The following is a 9878-nucleotide window of genomic DNA, read 5'->3' as shown; positions in this document are numbered from 1 at the left end:
AAAAAAAAAAAAAAAAAAAAAAAAAAAAGAAGAAGAAGAAGAAGAAGAAAGAAAAAAAAAAGAAAATGTCAAATTGGAATATTTGGCAAATGTCCATATGAATTGCCTCTGAGTGACAACTGCCTTGGGCCTACATGGCAACGCTCTTTTAGGAAAGACAAGTACATTCTATGTCTCCATGGACCCACCTCTCCTTATTGTCTGGTCACTCACTGACCATCTTTTCTGGTTCTGTTAGATGTTGGAGTCCAAGATGTCTGCTCCTACTCTGGTGATGCTCTCAAACCTTATATGGTCTTGTCCCTTTAGAGTGTCATGACACCACACTTCGTGGTCTTGGTTGGTGGAAATGCAGGCAATGTTGGCCATTAGTATGAGTAACAGGGTGGGGGTGGGGTGGTTGCCTTTGCTTAAGAGGATGCCATCTTTCCCTGACCCACCTGGCCCTCGGGGCTCAAAAATCTGACAGAAGTTGATCATCTTACTTCTCTTTGCCAAAGCCTTCAGTGGCTCCTACTAAACCCATTTTATTTATTTTACCTGATCTCCAAAGAGCCCGGACTCATTACAGAACCTGGTGAAGCCTCTCACCCCTCACCTCTTTGGGGAGATCAGCCAAGCTGATCAATAGAATCATGCTTTAATTTCTCTTAGACAGGGAAGGCTTTATGCGTGGAGATAGGGGGAGGTTAAAACGCATAGTTGTGATTTTGCCTTGAGGAGCCAGTGATGTTGCTTCAGTCTTGGTTTGGCTGAAACTTGATGCAGACATCACTGTAAATGGGTCAGGCTGAGGAGAGAGCCAACAGTTGGCCACGTTTGTGCAAACGTTGGTCTTTTTGTTTTTGCCAGAGGTTAAAAAAAAAAATTCTAATTTCTATCAGTCTAAATTGAGTTGCGGAACACTATCAGCTGGAAGAACCCTTCCGATTTGACAGGCCCCACTGTATAATGATTAATTACTTCTCAGCTTCATTGGACTTTTCTAATTTCTTTTTGCCACTGGCTGGAGGCACTGTGCGATAAGTACTGCTCTTATTATTTCGTGTGAAGGAAAATGTCTATTACGCTCTGTCGTACAAGCGTGCAGGATGAAAAGATGGCTGGTCAGGACCTTTGATTTTGGGCTTCCCGGCTTCCCTCACTCGTTCTAAGATGGAGGTGACCACACATGGCTTCCTGTCAAAATAAGAAGATAAAATCGTGAGCTGTATCAGAACACTTGACATTTTGAAATTTGTAAAATGATTTCCTGGCAGTTTAATCCTTCGGCTTGCCACAACTTCTGTTCCAAATGCAAACACAACTGAGATGCTGTCCTGCAATACACACAGTACTGTTCATTTCTCTTCATCAGCTCTTCTGTTTGGCTATAAATTAAACGCGGGATTGCCTTATTATGTACGAACTTCAAATGAGAAGAGTGACAACTGTTGTCATTACTGCTGCTAATAAATAGCAATAATTGAACGTGTGTTCTTTGTGCCTAGGATTGTGGAGGGCCATCAGGAGCACCTCCTATTAGCTCAGGATTGTTGACATAGTGAGGGCTGGCTGTCTTCCTAGGATGATCACAGGTATCACAGTGATGGTCAGCTGTTTGTATTCCTGGACAGGAGACATACCAGTCCACACAAAGGCTCCCACTCGGGCAGTGCCTTCTGCCTGCTAACCCTGGGAGCTGGACCGATAGTGAACTTGCAAGGAGGGTTATACAAGCAAAACCCTGCTGAGAAAATCAGGGATACACTGTCACCTCTTTGGCTGCTGAAGATGCTACTGCCTCACCTCAGAGCAAGAAAAAGCAGGGCTGCAGCTTAGATCCCAGAGTCCTTGTCACACCTCCACTGTCCTGAGGATTCTGCCAGCCTCAGCTGATGTCATGTTGTTATTTCAGGAGGATGAAGAGGGAAAAGCCAGTTAGTGTCTCTATGTTCATCACATGATTAACTAGTATTTAATAGTGTGTACCTACTATGTGTCGTGTACTCTGCCCAAGTGCTTCATGTCCATTGTCCCATAAAACCCTTGCAGTTCCCTTGATGTCATAACTTTTGTGGACTCATTTTATAGACAAGAGCATCTGAGTGCCTGAATTATATGACTTGCTCAGGGTCACACATAAAATGACAATGACAGTAAGGACTTGTTAAGCTTCTCTGTTCTACTGTCTCTCTTGCTCCCTTTCCCTTTTCCTTGCCCTCCCCCACCCATTTTTTAAAAATTTGGGGTGACTGAACTTAGGGTTTCAAGCGCTACACCAACCCTCTTTCTACCTTTTATTTTGAGACAGGGTTTCACGAAGTTGCCCAAGCTACCCTTGAACTCATGACCATCCTGCCTCAGCTTCCGAGGTAGCTTGGGATTCCATGCTCAAGTACCTGAGAACTGCTTACTGTCACCTACTTCTACTTCAGCTTCTTTCCTTTTTCACCCACTGCCTGGTGGCCAGAAACCAGTGAATCTATAAAGTCTGAGACTAGCTTGGTCTTTGTATTGAATTCCAGGCCAGCCTGGGCTACAAGAGTGAGACATTGACAGGAGTGGGGTGGGGGTAGTAACGCTAAAGAACGCATTTTCCTTGCTTATGCCTTATTTGATCCATGAGAACTAATCGCTGGCTACCTACTATGTGTCAGACATGTCACTGAGTTCTAGAGATCCCCAGATAAAAGTTCCAGTATCCTGACCTTCCAGAAGTGCAGAGTAGTGTCACTAAAGAAATAACCAAGACATTAAAACACAAGGCAAGACACAGCATGACCGATGTCCTCCATGCATATGGGCAAATAGGAGGGTTGCAAGAAAGCTGACATTTGACTTGAGTCTGGGAGGACCAAGGACTGATGAAGGGTAGTAGAGCCTGTGTGCTGGTTCCTAGGAAGACCAACAACCTAGGAGAGACAGCTGTGGTCCTTAGATGATGAAACACACTGGTAAGTTTAACTCTAATGAGATGTGTTTGTCTTTTACAGTGCTGGGATTGAACCCATGGCCTGCCATACTCCAGGAAAACAAACCGCTGAACTCTACTCTCAGCCATTCAATCCAATATCTACTTCTTCTAGCAAGTTGTTTTCCTTGTCTGGGCTTCGGTCTCCTTATGTATGCAGTGCAGCCATGGATCTTTGACTGATACCTGGACAACTGGCAGGAGTTGACTTGCTGGATGTACATTCTCTGCACTCCCTAGGGCAGGGGGTGACCACACAAGGCCTCCCCATCAGCTCAGGTTGCCCTTGAATCTGCTTAACCTCTGAAGTGCTGGGAATTACAAGTGTGTGCTCACTCAGATGTCTAGCTCTGAACACAAAGTTATTGTAGATGGTACCTTCAGGTCCAGCCAGCCTGGTATAGTGGATGTGACAGGCAAAACCATGGTCAAGAAAGACTGATTGTGATCCAGTTCCCTAAATTGTCCATTACCTACTGCTACCACATGCCCAGCACTCTGGCTGAGCATACATGGTCACTTCTCCAGTTTTTGTGGCTGGCTCATGCTGTGTGTGTGTGTGCGTATGTGTGTGTGTGTGTGTGTGTGTGTGTGTGTGTGTGTGGTGATGATGGTGGTGATGGTGGTGGTGGTGATGGTGGTGACAGTGATGATGATGATGATGATGATGATGATGATGATGATGATGATGATGATGATGGGGAAGGACACATATACTTCTACCGACAATCCTTTCATGAGTGAGAAAACAAAATCTAGACCAAGAAACATGATACAGACTGGTTTCATGCTGAATCGAAGGATGTCTTTCTGTTTTGTAGACAAGAGAAAATGTGCATATCCTGAAAGAATTTAGCTTCACTTATTTAGTGTTCATGTTAGCATCTGAGTTTGCCTTCTGGGCTTTGTGTCTCTACAGCCTAGCTTTGAATTCTAAGCAATTGCATTACCAAGTCCTGGAGCTAGGGCCTGGAGAGAACGCTTCATGGTTAAGAGCACTAGTTGTTCTTCCAGAGGCCTTGGGTTCAACAACCAGTCATCCACATGATAGCTCACAGTGGTCTGTAACCCCACCTGTAGGGAATCTGAAACCTTTATCTGACCTCCATAGGCTCCAGGTACTGATGCACTTCCAAACATTCACAAAAAAGCCCAGGTCTGCCAGTACCTCAGCCTTGGCAGGAAGATTTCTAGTCCCCAAGACCACCTCCAGAGGTTACTCTTTAACTTGATTCTTCTGGAGCTTTCAGAGTCTCCAGATACCAAATGGTCATTCTCCAGTGCCCATTGGAACAGGCACCTTCCCCTGTTCCACGGGAGTCCAAGAAGAAAGGCGCTGGTCAGGCTTCAGGATGGTGTCTGGTGTCATGGTTGCTCTGAGGAAGTACGTCATAGGGAATTGTATCTTATTGCCAGGTGGGAGACATGCCTTTATGATAGATTCCCTGCCTTTGCTGGGTATGTTGGTGTAGCCAGCCCTTGATTCAAGGCTCAGTCACGTGACTTTCTTTGGTCAAGAAAATGTCAGCAAGCCATCAGGAGAGCAGAGGCTCGAACAGCCCACTCCCTCTCTTGAGTCTCTCCACCTTCTGCATGCAAATACAGGTCCAACCTGTGCTAAGATGAGATTTATGGAGCAGAAATGAGCTGACCTAGCTGTCCCAGTCAAGGCTGTTCTAGAGGAACTACAGCCACTGATCCCGAAACACAGAGAGCGCCAACCAAGAGAGGTAAAGTTCTAGACTGACCCCAGACTCAAGCTGAGGACCAGCCAAGACCAGAGGAACCTATAGAACTCAGAAGCTGAAGAGATGCTCATTGCTTGGGCTTGGGAATGGCTCATTATACAGAAATGTGCTGACCACTGATGCTGACACAACCGCCCTTGCCTCCAGAGGCTCATCCCCACAGCACACAATTTAGTGTTTGATGTATTTTAGATGTAGGTCTTGGCTTGACTTTCTTTCAGCATCACTTTATTTCTTGACGCCTCAGTTTCCTCAGCTGTAATAGCGATAACAGTAACGAACCAATGCCTGCTTCATAGAGCAACAGTGGCTGGTAACGAACCAGTGCCTGCTTCATAGAGTAACAGTGGCTGGTAAGTGAAAAGAGAGCATGGTGTCTTGTATAAGTATTTAATCGTAGCAACTCATGTGAGCCTTATCTTTTCACTTCTTTCTATCATTTTTTCAACATCTTGAGAGAGTTATTCTTCTTTTCCCATAGCAGTGGGCAATCCCTTTAACCTATACTATGCTCTCTGAAGCTAGACCACATACTTGCCAAATTTCCCTCTGGCAAGAGCCATGGACAACACCTGGTTCCCCTGAGCCCCGCCCTCTCCTCATCTTAACACTCGTGTGTGCTTGACATTATGCTTAGAAAGCATCTCTGACAACATCCTAGAAGACAACCTTTAATCTCCAGAGGAGCTGATTACCTTAGTACAGTGAGTACCAGCCTCTCCTGAAGTGTGCACTAAGATTCTACAAAACACTCCTGAGATGAGCAATTAAGCAAATATGTACAAGTCAACAGGTGGGATGATCTACAGACGAGTAAACTTCACAAATTCTGAGCCCATACCAAACTTCTGACAATGGGTAGGGATGAGTCCAATAAGGTGTGTTGCTTTTCTCCAACGAGGAGGCAGGGGGTTTGTTCTTGAGAGTCGTTTAACCATAAACCTCTCATTTTTTGAGGCAGTGTTTTACAGACCTACTAGGCTACAGAAGATGCCTTCAGGAAATGAGATTTTGGTGCTATGTTGGAAATAAGGCTGGAAGTGCAGATGAAACAGCTCTCTCGTTGGGAATTGCTCTCTGCTCTCCAGGAGGGTGGGGGCGGGCACAGGTGGAACCCCCCCTTCTTTCCTCCGTTCTCTTAGCTCCTTCATCCAGGTCCCCCTTCCCTTTTCTGTTTATTCTGCTGGCCATAAGAGCCAAAAGTTATTTGCTTTGTTTTATTTCCTGTCCACGGAGCACACTCTGCGGCCAGTAGTGGACAATTCCTTATTCCTTCATCTTAGTGTGAACACACAGGAAGCGAGCAGCATCCTCTTTGTGCCTGAGTAAGGCTACGGTGCTGGGGACATTATTGCCCCTTCATCGCCACTCCAATCAGATGAGGTTTAAATGGAATTCTGTCAGGGTCACAGACAAGATTTTTTTTTTTAACAGGCACACAAGATACCATTACATTTCATCTCAGGACAATTGTTCTCTAGCAAAGTGTGTTATTTTCCAGCAGGTAATCCCCTACCCAGCTGTGGATTTTCCATGTTCAACATCAGCCACTACAACCAGAGAGCAACCAACTGTGTTATTGACAATGTTTTAATTACAATACAGAAAAGATACAAGGGTACAAAGACAGGGACATTATCTGGCTGCCGGGCATTTGTATATATATCTAAGAAAACTCTGCAGAGATCGTTCCAGCACCCAGCATCTATATGTTCTGCTAATTCTGTTGATTCCAGTGGTATCTCTGCGATTGCCTGAGATGAAAAAAAAAATAACATTCATAGAAATGATGGTCTCGGGCAGCACAATGAATGAAATCCGAAGCTCTTAGAATTGTGGGCTTGCACCAATGTTAGCGTGAAACCTAATCGTTGCATGGCTTTGTTCTTTTTCTATCGAGCGAGCGTTGTTACCAGGCAAGCTAATCTAGGCTTCGGGACAGCGCAGTCCTGTGCTTCTGAACAGGCAGCCGCTTTTGAAGTCCCACGATTCCTTCTGCTTGCTAATTCTTCCATTTGTTTGATTTTTGGTACAAAGAAAATGAAAGAATATGATGAGATTATGGCATTTTAAGTCAATATTTATTAAAAAATCAATCTAGATGAAAATCTGCCCATCCCTCTAATTAGACGAGGCAACTTGAGGTTGATTTTTAATTGCAAAAGTAATTACACGGAGCAGATAGCCAGTGACATTTGATTATGTAGGTGATTGATTAAAAAGCCAAGCTCACCGAGCAGATTGTCAGCCAGGGGATCCAGACAAAAGAGCAAATTAAAAAAGTTGTCCTGTTAGTAATCACCAAATTCAAGGATGAAATTACAGAGCCAAACACCTCCGTGGCCCCGATCTCATCCCTCACCCCTTGCATCCACTCCAATGCCTGATAAAGAAATGGATTAGTGTGAAATTAATTGAAGGAGGAAAAACTGGGGACGAGATTCATGGCTGAGAATAAGGCTTTTAACAAGTTGAAACAAATTTCTCCAGTTTTATAATATAACCCGTGTGTGTGTGTGTGTGTGTGTGTGTGTGTGTGTGTGTGTGTAAGAGGGACTTCCTGTAAAGGATCTTTTCAGAATGTTTGATGGTATTAATTTATCTACTAAGAGAGAGGATGAGGGGGAAATCCCACTTTCTATCAGAATAGGATATTAAGATGTCTTGCTTGTTATTCATTTCATTATAACATGAAAGCCTAGGGAACAGGCTGTACACTTGGCAAGAGGACCCCCGGATTTGTAAACAGCCCTGCATGACATATTGGGTGGCATAATGAAGGGCTTTTCCCATCCTTCCAGACTCTGATGGAGTCCATTTGAGGATATTATGGGTAACAGTAGAATTGGTGTAGTCCTCAAGAGAACAAAGTCTGGCTTCTAACAACACTTCCAGGGAAACTGAGGCAGGCCCATCCAAGGCAACTTCAGCAGCACTGAGAGTCCTCACTGAGCCACTCAAGCTGGCACGGGTGGGCAGGCTACAATGAAGTAAATCAAGAGGTAAGACCCGAATTACCGCCTTCATCCAGGCCGTTCTTAGTCAGCAGATGCCATCCATGGAGGGCTCTAGATGGTCCTGTGTTCCTCACTGCCTTCCAGAGCAGCTGATGTCAGCTGTTTTTAGGTTCAGAGTCTGTGTGTGCCCAGGAGATGTGTGTTCCAACAGACCGGTGTTTGGATGCCTGTGCCTGATCTGGGTTACCCAGTCCTTTGCTTGAGCTTGGTAATTTGCAAAGAAAAAAAGGAAGAAAAGAAAAGAAAAAGGGAAAGGGAAGGAAAGGAAAGGAAAGAAGAGAAGAGAAGAGAAAAGAAAAAAAGAAAAGAAAAGAAAGATGGAAGGAAAGAAGGAGGAAGAAAGAAAGAGAGAGGAAGGAAGGAAGGAAGGAAGGAAGGAAGGAAGGAGGAAGGAAGGAAGGAAGGAAGGAAGGAAGGAAGGAAGGAAGGAAGAAAGAAAGGAAGGAAGGAAGAAAAGTTCATTCCTTCCTCCAGCACACATTTTTTGGCAAAACAAAACAATTTGGTGAAGAGTTTTCATCAAGTGCAATTAGAGGTACATCTGTAACCTAGGCAGCTTTGCTTTAAGTTTTGCATCTTAGAAATCATGTACTTGGGCTGGAGAGATGGCTCAGTAGTTAAGAGCACTGACTGCTCTTCCAGAGATCCTGAGTTCAATTCCCAGCAACTACATGGTGGCTCATAACCATCTGTAATGAGATCTGATGCCCTCCTCTGGTGTGTCTGAAGACAGCTACAGTGTACTCATATATAAAATAAATAAATCTTAAAAAAAAGAAAAAAGAGAGAGAGAGAGAGAAAGGAATCATGTACTATGTACAGGAGCAACCATGAATGAGGACATTGAGAGCAAAGCTTTGATAAATGCCCCAGTGTAGGAAGGTCCTGAACAGCCTCCTCCGAGAATAGGGGTAAGCTCAGGTGCACCATTCAATGGCCCATTGTATGCTCACTAGCACTTCACAGTCACACAGTGCAGCCAGACACAAAAGAGTATGAACTGACATTCCCATGCCAATAAAGTCCAAATTCAAGAAAGTAAAACCTTACCATTTTGGAATCTATAGATAGTGTACAGGTTGCGTTAGAGACGGGAAGGTTAGAGACACCAGGGCGTTTAGAATGTTCCAGGCTTTGTCTCCCATGAGAGTCACCAAGTTTCCATCCAACCATCTATGTTATGTATTCTTTCTAATTTGTTTCCAATACTGGGAGTTGAACCCAGGGCTTCCTACATGCAAAGTATGCTCTATTACTGAGTCACATCCCCAACCCTTATAGTTTTTTTTTCTGATCTTCTGAATGCTAGCTAGTGTTCTCTCCTCTCTCTCTCTCTCTCTCTCTCTCTCTCTCTCTCTCTCTCATACACACACACACACACACACAAACACACCCACACACACAAAGCATGGGTATATACATATGTATATATGCAGAGGATTCACAGCAAAGACATGCCAATGAATAGGGCTGGCTTCAAGTTTCACTACACGTTTCCCCACCCCTACCCACTTCCCCTCTTCCTCCTCCTCCTCCTTCCCCCTCCCTTTCTTCTTTTCATCTTTTCCTGTCTCTTATGTTTTGAGACAGTCTCTCTATGTTGCCCAAGCTGGATTTGAATTTCTCTGAGTCATGACCCTTCCATCTCAGTCTATTAAGTGACTGGGACTACAGGAACACATTATCATACCCAGTTTATTTCCTTTACTTTATCAAAAGGAAATTTCCATCTTATTTGCTATGTGTTTTTTCCTTTAAATGGCAATATTAGTAAGCAAAATTAAGTTCGTGGAAACATGAATGTTTATCACTATCAATGTGATTTTCTTTTTAAAACCCCAAGAAATAAAAAGCTATTGCACATGAAATGTACATACTGACGTTTGAACCCTTGACATCTTCCGTTGGTTCGTGTGCTTGAACATCTGGTTCTCAAATAAGGACAGGCCTCGGCATTTCTTAGCTTCCTGGTGGCCTACACGGTGGAACCTATTGCCTTAAGCCCCTCTCTTCAATGCCTTCCCTGCCATGGTGGACTGTATCCTTAAAACTGTGAGCCCAAATAGGCTCTTCTTCCCTTATGCCTGCTCTGTAGTGACAGCATTGAGAAAAGTAACTAATGCACTGCTCTAGCAAGGATGGTGAGTTCTATAGGGGCCG

The 9878-nt window shown here is 44.2% G+C and overlaps 1 long non-coding RNA gene across 1 annotated transcript in view; it reads left to right on the top strand.

The window, feature by feature from the left end:
* Positions 1-3294, top strand: part of LOC116069858 — a 50871-nt gene extending 47577 nt beyond the window's left edge. Inside the window, exon 2 of the long non-coding RNA XR_004110171.1 lies at positions 2976-3294. This is a non-coding gene — a long non-coding RNA (uncharacterized LOC116069858). The remainder of the gene's footprint in view (positions 1-2975) is intronic.
* The last annotated feature ends 6584 nt before the right edge of the window (positions 3295-9878 follow it).

The sequence above is a fragment of the Mastomys coucha genome, unplaced genomic scaffold, assembly GCF_008632895.1.
Source record: "Mastomys coucha isolate ucsf_1 unplaced genomic scaffold, UCSF_Mcou_1 pScaffold22, whole genome shotgun sequence".
Lineage (NCBI taxonomy): Eukaryota > Metazoa > Chordata > Mammalia > Rodentia > Muridae > Mastomys > Mastomys coucha.
The sequence above is the reverse complement of the archived record's forward strand: the minus strand, read 5'-3'. Positions and strand labels throughout refer to the sequence as shown.